Source organism: Idiotropiscis lumnitzeri, unplaced genomic scaffold (genome assembly GCF_059441095.1).
Source record: "Idiotropiscis lumnitzeri isolate Australia: NSW breed Sydney's pygmy pipehorse unplaced genomic scaffold, RoL_Ilum_1.0 HiC_scaffold_57, whole genome shotgun sequence".
Taxonomy (NCBI): domain Eukaryota; kingdom Metazoa; phylum Chordata; class Actinopteri; order Syngnathiformes; family Syngnathidae; genus Idiotropiscis; species Idiotropiscis lumnitzeri.
This window is the reverse complement of record NW_028283595.1, coordinates 713,960-725,917: the sequence shown is the minus strand read 5'-3', so window position 1 is coordinate 725,917 and position 11,958 is coordinate 713,960.

The following is an 11,958-nucleotide window of genomic DNA, read 5'->3' as shown; positions in this document are numbered from 1 at the left end:
AAAGGAAATATTGGACAATCGAATTAATGACTGCCCAGGCTTCAGGATGTCTTTTTACACTATATAAAGGTGGAAATTTACATTGGAAACGTTTGGTTTAGCTGTTATAAAAGTTTGGTTTTTTAGTGCTGAAAATGCATTTTCAGCTCGCACTGTACACATTTGCTATGTGAGGCATTATCTCATAAGGGAAATACTGGACAATCAAATTAATGACTTCCCAGGCTTCAGGATGCCTTTTTACACTCTATAAATGTGGAAATTTACATTGGAAACGTTTGGTTTAGCTGTTAATGAAGTTTCGTTTTTTTAGTGCTGAAAATTCATTGTCTGCTGGCGCTGTACACTTTTTCTAAGTGTTGCAATATCTCATGAAGGAAATACTGGACAATCAAATTAATGACTTTCCAGGCTTCAGGGTGCCTTTCTACACTATATAAAGGTGGAAATTTACATTGGAAACGTTTGGTTTAGCTGTTATAAAAGTTTGGTTTTTTTAGTGCTGTAAATGCATTTTCAGCTCGCGCTGTACACATTTGCTATGAGAGGCATTATCTCATAAGGGAAATATTGGACAATCAAATTAATGACTGCCCAGGCTTCAGGATGTCTTTTTACACTATATAAAGGTGGAAATTTACATTGGAAACGTTTAGTTTAGCTGTTAATGAAGTTTCGTTTTTTTAGTGCTGAAAATTCATTGTCTACTGGCGCTGTACACTTTTTCTAAGTGTTGCAATATCTCATGAAGGAAATACTGGACAATCAAATTAATGACTTTCCACGCTTCAGGATGCCTTTCTACACTATATAAAGGTGGAAATTTACATTGGAAACGTTTGGTTTAGCTTTTATAAAAGTTTGGTTTTTTAGTGCTGTAAATGCATTTTCAGCTCGCGCTGTACACATTTGCTATGAGAGGCATTATCTCATAAGGGAAATATTGGACAATCAAATTAATGACTGCCCAGGCTTCAGGATGTCTTTTTACACTATATAAAGGAGGAAATTTACATTGGAAACGTTTGGTTTAGGTGTTATAAAAGTTTGGTTTTTTAGTGCTGAAAATGCATTTTCAGCTCGCGCTGTACACATTTGCTATGAGAGGCATTATCTCATAAAGGAAATATTGGACAATCGAATTAATGACTGCCCAGGCTTCAGGATGTCTTTTTACACTATATAAAGGTGGAAATTTACATTGGAAACGTTTGGTTTAGCTGTTATAAAAGTTTGGTTTTTTAGTGCTGAAAATGCATTTTCAGCTCGCACTGTACACATTTGCTATGTGAGGCATTATCTCATAAGGGAAATACTGGACAATCAAATTAATGACTTCCCAGGCTTCAGGATGCCTTTTTACACTATATAAAGGTGGAAATTTACATTGGAAAGTTTGGTTTAGCTGTTATAAAAGTTTGGTTTTTTAGTGCTGTAAATGCATTTTCAGCTCGCGCTGTATACATTTGCCTATGAGAGGCATTATCTCATAAAGGAAATATTGGACAATCGAATTAATGACTGCCCAGGCTTCAGGATGTCTTTTTACACTATATAAAGGTGGAAATTTACATTGGAAACGTTTGGTTTAGCTGTTATAAAAGTTTGGTTTTTTAGTGCTGAAAATCCATTTTCAGCTCGCACTGTACACATTTGCTATGTGAGGCATTATCTCATAAGGGAAATACTGGACAATCAAATTAATGACTTCCCAGGCTTCAGGATGCCTTTTTACACTCTATAAATGTGGAAATTTACATTGGAAACGTTTGGTTTAGCTGTTAATGAAGTTTCGTTTTTTTAGTGCTGAAAATTCATTGTCTGCTGGCGCTGTACACTTTTTCTAAGTGTTGCAATATCTCATGAAGGAAATACTGGACAATCAAATTAATGACTTTCCAGGCTTCAGGGTGCCTTTCTACACTATATAAAGGTGGAAATTTACATTGGAAACGTTTGGTTTAGCTGTTATAAAAGTTTGGTTTTTTTAGTGCTGTAAATGCATTTTCAGCTCGCGCTGTACACATTTGCTATGAGAGGCATTATCTCATAAGGGAAATATTGGACAATCAAATTAATGACTGCCCAGGCTTCAGGATGTCTTTTTACACTATATAAAGGTGGAAATTTACATTGGAAACGTTTAGTTTAGCTGTTAATGAAGTTTCGTTTTTTTAGTGCTGAAAATTCATTGTCTACTGGCGCTGTACACTTTTTCTAAGTGTTGCAATATCTCATGAAGGAAATACTGGACAATCAAATTAATGACTTTCCAGGCTTCAGGATGCCTTTCTACACTATATAAAGGTGGAAATTTACATTGGAAACGTTTGGTTTAGCTGTTATAAAAGTTTGTTTTTTTAGTGCTGTAAATGCATTTTCAGCTCGCGCTGTACACATTTGCTATGAGAGGCATTATCTCATAAGGGAAATATTGGACAATCAAATTAATGACTGCCCAGGCTTCAGGATGTCTTTTTACACTATATAAAGGTGGAAATTTACATTGGAAACGTTTGGTTTAGCTGTTATAAAAGTTTGGTTTTTTAGTGCTGAAAATGCATTTTCAGCTCGCACTGTACACATTTGCTATGTGAGGCATTATCTCATAAGGAAAATACTGGACAATCAAATTAATGACTTCCCAGGCTTCAGGATGCATTTTTACACTCTATAAATGTGGAAATTTACATTGGAAACGTTTGGTTTAGCTGTTATAAAAGTTTGTTTTTTTAGTGCTGTAAATGCATTTTCAGCTCGCGCTGTACACATTTGCTATGTGAGGCATTATCTCATAAGGGAAATACTGGACAATCAAATTAATGACTGCCCAGGCTTCAGGATGTCTTTTTACACTATATAAAGGTGGAAATTTACATTGGAAACGTTTGGTTTAGCTGTTATAAAAGTTTGGTTTTTTAGTGCTGAAAATGCATTTTCAGCTCGCACTGTACACATTTGCTATGTGAGGCATTATCTCATAAGGGAAATACTGGACAATCAAATTAATGACTTCCCAGGCTTCAGGATGCCTTTTTACACTCTATAAATGTGGAAATTTACATTGGAAACGTTTGGTTTAGCTGTTAATGAAGTTTCGTTTTTTTAGTGCTGAAAATTCATTGTCTGCTGGCGCTGTACACTTTTTCTAAGTGTTGCAATATCTCATGAAGGAAATACTGGACAATCAAATTAATGACTTTCCAGGCTTCAGGATGCCTTTCTACACTATATAAAGGTGGAAATTTACATTGGAAACGTTTGGTTTAGCTGTTATAAAAGTTTGGTTTTTTAGTGCTGTAAATGCATTTTCAGCTCGCGCTGTACACATTTGCTATGAGAGGCATTATCTCATAAGGGAAATATTGGACAATCAAATTAATGACTGCCCAGGCTTCAGGATGTCTTTTTACACTATATAAAGGTGGAAATTTACATTGGAAACATTTAGTTTAGCTGTTAATGAAGTTTCGTTTTTTTAGTGCTGAAAATTCATTGTCTGCTGGCGCTGTACACTTTTTCTAAGTGTTGCAATATCTCATGAAGGAAATACTGGACAATCAAATTAATGACTTTCCAGGCTTCAGGATGCCTTTCTACACTATATAAAGGTGGAAATTTACATTGGAAACGTTTGGTTTAGCTGTTATAAAAGTTTGGTTTTTTAGTGCTGTAAATGCATTTTCAGCTCGCGCTGTACACATTTGCTATGAGAGGCATTATCTCATAAGGGAAATATTGGACAATCAAATTAATGGCTGCCCGGGCTTCAGGATGTCTTTTTACACTATATAAAGGTGGAAATTTACATTGGAAACGTTTAGTTTAGCTGTTAATGAAGTTTCGTTTTTTTAGTGCTGAAAATTCATTGTCTGCTGGCGCTGTACACTTTTTCTAAATGTTGCAATATCTCATGAAGGAAATACTGGACAATCAAATTAATGACTTTCCAGGCTTCAGGATGCCTTTCTACACTATATAAAGGTGGAAATTTACATTGGAAACGTTTGGTTTAGCTTTTATAAAAGTTTGGTTTTTTAGTGCTGTAAATGCATTTTCAGCTCGCGCTGTACACATTTGCTATGAGAGGCATTATCTCATAAGGGAAATATTGGACAATCAAATTAATGACTGCCCAGGCTTCAGGATGTCTTTTTACACTATATAAAGGAGGAAATTTACATTGGAAACGTTTGGTTTAGGTGTTATAAAAGTTTGGTTTTTTAGTGCTGAAAATGCATTTTCAGCTCGCACTGTACACATTTGCTATGTGAGGCATTATCTCATAAGGGAAATACTGGACAATCAAATTAATGACTTCCCAGGCTTCAGGATGCCTTTTTACACTATATAAAGGTGGAAATTTACATTGGAAAGTTTGGTTTAGCTGTTATAAAAGTTTGGTTTTTTAGTGCTGTAAATGCATTTTCAGCTCGCGCTGTATACATTTGCCTATGAGAGGCATTATCTCATAAAGGAAATATTGGACAATCGAATTAATGACTGCCCAGGCTTCAGGATGTCTTTTTACACTATATAAAGGTGGAAATTTACATTGGAAACGTTTGGTTTAGCTGTTATAAAAGTTTGGTTTTTTAGTGCTGAAAATGCATTTTCAGCTCGCACTGTACACATTTGCTATGTGAGGCATTATCTCATAAGGGAAATACTGGACAATCAAATTAATGACTTCCCAGGCTTCAGGATGCCTTTTTACACTCTATAAATGTGGAAATTTACATTGGAAACGTTTGGTTTAGCTGTTAATGAAGTTTAGTTTTTTTAGTGCTGAAAATTCATTGTCTGCTGGCGCTGTACACTTTTTCTAAGTGTTGCAATATCTCATGAAGGAAATACTGGACAATCAAATTAATGACTTTCCAGGCTTCAGGGTGCCTTTCTACACTATATAAAGGTGGAAATTTACATTGGAAACGTTTGGTTTAGCTGTTATAAAAGTTTGGTTTTTTTAGTGCTGTAAATGCATTTTCAGCTCGCGCTGTACACATTTGCTATGAGAGGCATTATCTCATAAGGGAAATATTGGACAATCAAATTAATGACTTCCCAGGCTTCAGGATGTCTTTTTACACTATATAAAGGTGGAAATTTACATTGGAAACGTTTGGTTTAGCTGTTATAAAAGTTTGGTTTTTTAGTGCTGAAAATGCATTTTCAGCTCGCACTGTACACATTTGCTATGTGAGGCATTATCTCATAAGGGAAATACTGGACAATCAAATTAATGACTTCCCAGGCTTCAGGATGCCTTTTTACACTCTATAAATGTGGAAATTTACATTGGAAACGTTTGGTTTAGCTGTTAATGAAGTTTCGTTTTTTTAGTGCTGAAAATTCATTGTCTGCTGGCGCTGTACACTTTTTCTAAGTGTTGCAATATCTCATGAAGGAAATACTGGACAATCAAATTAATGACTTTCCAGGCTTCAGGATGCCTTTCTACACTATATAAAGGTGGAAATTTACATTGGAAACGTTTGGTTTAGCTGTTATAAAAGTTTGGTTTTTTAGTGCTGTAAATGCATTTTCAGCTCGCGCTGTACACATTTGCTATGAGAGGCATTATCTCATAAGGGAAATATTGGACAATCAAATTAATGACTGCCCAGGCTTCAGGATGTCTTTTTACACTATATAAAGGTGGAAATTTACATTGGAAACGTTTAGTTTAGCTGTTAATGAAGTTTCGTTTTTTTAGTGCTGGAAATTCATTGTCTGCTGGCGCTGTACACTTTTTCTAAGTGTTGCAATATCTCATGAAGGAAATACTGGACAATCAAATTAAAGACTTTCCAGGCTTCAGGATGCCTTTTTACACTATATAAAGGTGGAAATTTACATTGGAAACGTTTGGTTTAGCTGTTATAAAAGTTTGGTTTTTTAGTGCTGTAAATGCATTTTCAGCTCGCGCTGTACACATTTGCTATGAGAGGCATTATCTCATAAGGGAAATATTGGACAATCAAATTAATGACTGCCCAGGCTTCAGGATGTCTTTTTACACTATATAAAGGTGGAAATTTACATTGGAAACATTTAGTTTAGCTGTTAATGAAGTTTCGTTTTTTTAGTGCTGAAAATTCATTGTCTGCTGGCGCTGTACACTTTTTCTAAGTGTTGCAATATCTCATGAAGGAAATACTGGACAATCAAATTAATGACTTTCCAGGCTTCAGGATGCCTTTCTACACTATATAAAGGTGGAAATTTACATTGGAAACGTTTGGTTTAGCTGTTATAAAAGTTTGTTTTTTTAGTGCTGTAAATGCATTTTCAGCTCGCGCTGTACACATTTGCTATGAGAGGCATTATCTCATAAGGGAAATATTGGACAATCAAATTAATGACTGCCCAGGCTTCAGGATGTCTTTTTACACTATATAAAGGTGGAAATTTACATTGGAAACGTTTGGTTTAGCTGTTATAAAAGTTTGGTTTTTTAGTGCTGTAAATGCATTTTCAGCTCGCGCTGTACACATTTGCTATGAGAGGCATTATCTCATAAGGGAAATATTGGACAATCAAATTAATGGCTGCCCGGGCTTCAGGATGTCTTTTTACACTATATAAAGGTGGAAATTTACATTGGAAACGTTTAGTTTAGCTGTTAATGAAGTTTCGTTTTTTTAGTGCTGAAAATTCATTGTCTGCTGGCGCTGTACACTTTTTCTAAATGTTGCAATATCTCATGAAGGAAATACTGGACAATCAAATTAATGACTTTCCAGGCTTCAGGATGCCTTTCTACACTATATAAAGGTGGAAATTTACATTGGAAACGTTTGGTTTAGCTTTTATAAAAGTTTGGTTTTTTAGTGCTGTAAATGCATTTTCAGCTCGCGCTGTACACATTTGCTATGAGAGGCATTATCTCATAAGGGAAATATTGGACAATCAAATTAATGGCTGCCCGGGCTTCAGGATGTCTTTTTACACTATATAAAGGTGGAAATTTACATTGGAAACGTTTAGTTTAGCTGTTAATGAAGTTTCGTTTTTTTAGTGCTGAAAATTCATTGTCTGCTGGCGCTGTACACTTTTTCTAAATGTTGCAATATCTCATGAAGGAAATACTGGACAATCAAATTAATGACTTTCCAGGCTTCAGGATGCCTTTCTACACTATATAAAGGTGGAAATTTACATTGGAAAGTTTGGTTTAGCTGTTATAAAAGTTTGGTTTTTTAGTGCTGTAAATGCATTTTCAGCTCGCGCTGTATACATTTGCCTATGAGAGGCATTATCTCATAAAGGAAATATTGGACAATCGAATTAATGACTGCCCAGGCTTCAGGATGTCTTTTTACACTATATAAAGGTGGAAATTTACATTGGAAACGTTTGGTTTAGCTGTTATAAAAGTTTGGTTTTTTAGTGCTGAAAATGCATTTTCAGCTCGCACTGTACACATTTGCTATGTGAGGCATTATCTCATAAGGGAAATACTGGACAATCAAATTAATGACTTCCCAGGCTTCAGGATGCCTTTTTACACTCTATAAATGTGGAAATTTACATTGGAAACGTTTGGTTTAGCTGTTAATGAAGTTTAGTTTTTTTAGTGCTGAAAATTCATTGTCTGCTGGCGCTGTACACTTTTTCTAAGTGTTGCAATATCTCATGAAGGAAATACTGGACAATCAAATTAATGACTTTCCAGGCTTCAGGGTGCCTTTCTACACTATATAAAGGTGGAAATTTACATTGGAAACGTTTGGTTTAGCTGTTATAAAAGTTTGGTTTTTTTAGTGCTGTAAATGCATTTTCAGCTCGCGCTGTACACATTTGCTATGAGAGGCATTATCTCATAAGGGAAATATTGGACAATCAAATTAATGACTTCCCAGGCTTCAGGATGTCTTTTTACACTATATAAAGGTGGAAATTTACATTGGAAACGTTTGGTTTAGCTGTTATAAAAGTTTGGTTTTTTAGTGCTGAAAATGCATTTTCAGCTCGCACTGTACACATTTGCTATGTGAGGCATTATCTCATAAGGGAAATACTGGACAATCAAATTAATGACTTCCCAGGCTTCAGGATGCCTTTTTACACTCTATAAATGTGGAAATTTACATTGGAAACGTTTGGTTTAGCTGTTAATGAAGTTTCGTTTTTTTAGTGCTGAAAATTCATTGTCTGCTGGCGCTGTACACTTTTTCTAAGTGTTGCAATATCTCATGAAGGAAATACTGGACAATCAAATTAATGACTTTCCAGGCTTCAGGATGCCTTTCTACACTATATAAAGGTGGAAATTTACATTGGAAACGTTTGGTTTAGCTGTTATAAAAGTTTGGTTTTTTAGTGCTGTAAATGCATTTTCAGCTCGCGCTGTACACATTTGCTATGAGAGGCATTATCTCATAAGGGAAATATTGGACAATCAAATTAATGACTGCCCAGGCTTCAGGATGTCTTTTTACACTATATAAAGGTGGAAATTTACATTGGAAACGTTTAGTTTAGCTGTTAATGAAGTTTCGTTTTTTTAGTGCTGGAAATTCATTGTCTGCTGGCGCTGTACACTTTTTCTAAGTGTTGCAATATCTCATGAAGGAAATACTGGACAATCAAATTAAAGACTTTCCAGGCTTCAGGATGCCTTTTTACACTATATAAAGGTGGAAATTTACATTGGAAACGTTTGGTTTAGCTGTTATAAAAGTTTGGTTTTTTAGTGCTGTAAATGCATTTTCAGCTCGCGCTGTACACATTTGCTATGAGAGGCATTATCTCATAAGGGAAATATTGGACAATCAAATTAATGACTGCCCAGGCTTCAGGATGTCTTTTTACACTATATAAAGGTGGAAATTTACATTGGAAACATTTAGTTTAGCTGTTAATGAAGTTTCGTTTTTTTAGTGCTGAAAATTCATTGTCTGCTGGCGCTGTACACTTTTTCTAAGTGTTGCAATATCTCATGAAGGAAATACTGGACAATCAAATTAATGACTTTCCAGGCTTCAGGATGCCTTTCTACACTATATAAAGGTGGAAATTTACATTGGAAACGTTTGGTTTAGCTGTTATAAAAGTTTGTTTTTTTAGTGCTGTAAATGCATTTTCAGCTCGCGCTGTACACATTTGCTATGAGAGGCATTATCTCATAAGGGAAATATTGGACAATCAAATTAATGACTGCCCAGGCTTCAGGATGTCTTTTTACACTATATAAAGGTGGAAATTTACATTGGAAACGTTTGGTTTAGCTGTTATAAAAGTTTGGTTTTTTAGTGCTGTAAATGCATTTTCAGCTCGCGCTGTACACATTTGCTATGAGAGGCATTATCTCATAAGGGAAATATTGGACAATCAAATTAATGGCTGCCCGGGCTTCAGGATGTCTTTTTACACTATATAAAGGTGGAAATTTACATTGGAAACGTTTAGTTTAGCTGTTAATGAAGTTTCGTTTTTTTAGTGCTGAAAATTCATTGTCTGCTGGCGCTGTACACTTTTTCTAAATGTTGCAATATCTCATGAAGGAAATACTGGACAATCAAATTAATGACTTTCCAGGCTTCAGGATGCCTTTCTACACTATATAAAGGTGGAAATTTACATTGGAAACGTTTGGTTTAGCTTTTATAAAAGTTTGGTTTTTTAGTGCTGTAAATGCATTTTCAGCTCGCGCTGTACACATTTGCTATGAGAGGCATTATCTCATAAGGGAAATATTGGACAATCAAATTAATGACTGCCCAGGCTTCAGGATGTCTTTTTACACTATATAAAGGAGGAAATTTACATTGGAAACGTTTGGTTTAGGTGTTATAAAAGTTTGGTTTTTTAGTGCTGAAAATGCATTTTCAGCTCGCGCTGTACACATTTGCTATGAGAGGCATTATCTCATAAAGGAAATATTGGACAATCGAATTAATGACTGCCCAGGCTTCAGGATGTCTTTTTACACTATATAAAGGTGGAAATTTACATTGGAAACGTTTGGTTTAGCTGTTATAAAAGTTTGGTTTTTTAGTGCTGAAAATGCATTTTCAGCTCGCACTGTACACATTTGCTATGTGAGGCATTATCTCATAAGGGAAATACTGGACAATCAAATTAATGACTTCCCAGGCTTCAGGATGCCTTTTTACACTATATAAAGGTGGAAATTTACATTGGAAAGTTTGGTTTAGCTGTTATAAAAGTTTGGTTTTTTAGTGCTGTAAATGCATTTTCAGCTCGCGCTGTATACATTTGCCTATGAGAGGCATTATCTCATAAAGGAAATATTGGACAATCGAATTAATGACTGCCCAGGCTTCAGGATGTCTTTTTATACTATATAAAGGTGGAAATTTACATTGGAAACGTTTGGTTTAGCTGTTATAAAAGTTTGGTTTTTTAGTGCTGAAAATGCATTTTCAGCTCGCACTGTACACATTTGCTATGTGAGGCATTATCTCATAAGGGAAATACTGGACAATCAAATTAATGACTTCCCAGGCTTCAGGATGCCTTTTTACACTCTATAAATGTGGAAATTTACATTGGAAACGTTTGGTTTAGCTGTTAATGAAGTTTAGTTTTTTTAGTGCTGAAAATTCATTGTCTGCTGGCGCTGTACACTTTTTCTAAGTGTTGCAATATCTCATGAAGGAAATACTGGACAATCAAATTAATGACTTTCCAGGCTTCAGGGTGCCTTTCTACACTATATAAAGGTGGAAATTTACATTGGAAACGTTTGGTTTAGCTGTTATAAAAGTTTGGTTTTTTTAGTGCTGTAAATGCATTTTCAGCTCGCGCTGTACACATTTGCTATGAGAGGCATTATCTCATAAGGGAAATATTGGACAATCAAATTAATGACTGCCCAGGCTTCAGGATGTCTTTTTACACTATATAAAGGTGGAAATTTACATTGGAAACGTTTGGTTTAGCTGTTATAAAAGTTTGGTTTTTTAGTGCTGTAAATGCATTTTCAGCTCGCGCTGTACACATTTGCTATGAGAGGCATTATCTCATAAGGGAAATATTGGACAATCAAATAAATGGCTGCCCAGGCTTCAGGATGTCTTTTTACTCTATATAAAGGTGGAAATTTACATTGGAAACGTTTAGTTTAGCTGTTAATGAAGTTTCGTTTTTTTAGTGCTGAAAATTCATTGTCTGCTGGCGCTGTACACTTTTTCTAAGTGTTGCAATATCTCATGAAGGAAATACTGGACAATCAAATCAATGACTTTCCAGGCTTCAGGATGCCTTTCTACACTATATAAAGGTGGAAATTTACATTGGAAACGTTTGGTTTAGCTGTTATAAAAGTTTGGTTTTTTAGTGCTGTAAATGCATTTTCAGCTCGAACTGTACACATTTGCTATGTGAGGCATTATCTCATAAGGGAAATACTGGACAATCAAATTAATGACTTCCCAGGCTTCAGGATGCCTTTTTACACTCTATAAATGTGGAAATTTACATTGGAAACGTTTGGTTTAGCTGTTAATGAAGTTTCGTTTTTTTAGTGCTGAAAATTCATTGTCTGCTGGCGCTGTACACCTTTTCTAAGTGTTGCAATATCTCATGAAGGAAATACTGGACAATCAAATTAATGACTTTCCAGGCTTCAGGATGCCTTTCTACACTATATAAAGGTGGAAATTTACATTGGAAACGTTTGGTTTAGCTGTTAATGAAGTTTCGATTTTTTAGTGCTGAAAATTCATTGTCTGCTGGCGCTGTACACCTTTTCTAAGTGTTGCAATATCTCATGAAGGAAATACTGGACAATCAAATTAATGACTTTCCAGGCTTCAGGATGCCTTTCTACACTATATAAAGGTGGAAATTTACATTGGAAACGTTTGGTTTAGCTGTTATAAAAGTTTGGGTTTTTAGTGCTGTAAATGCATTTTCAGCTCGCGCTGTACACATTTGCTATGAGAGGCATTATCTCATAAGGGAAATATTGGACAATCAAATTAA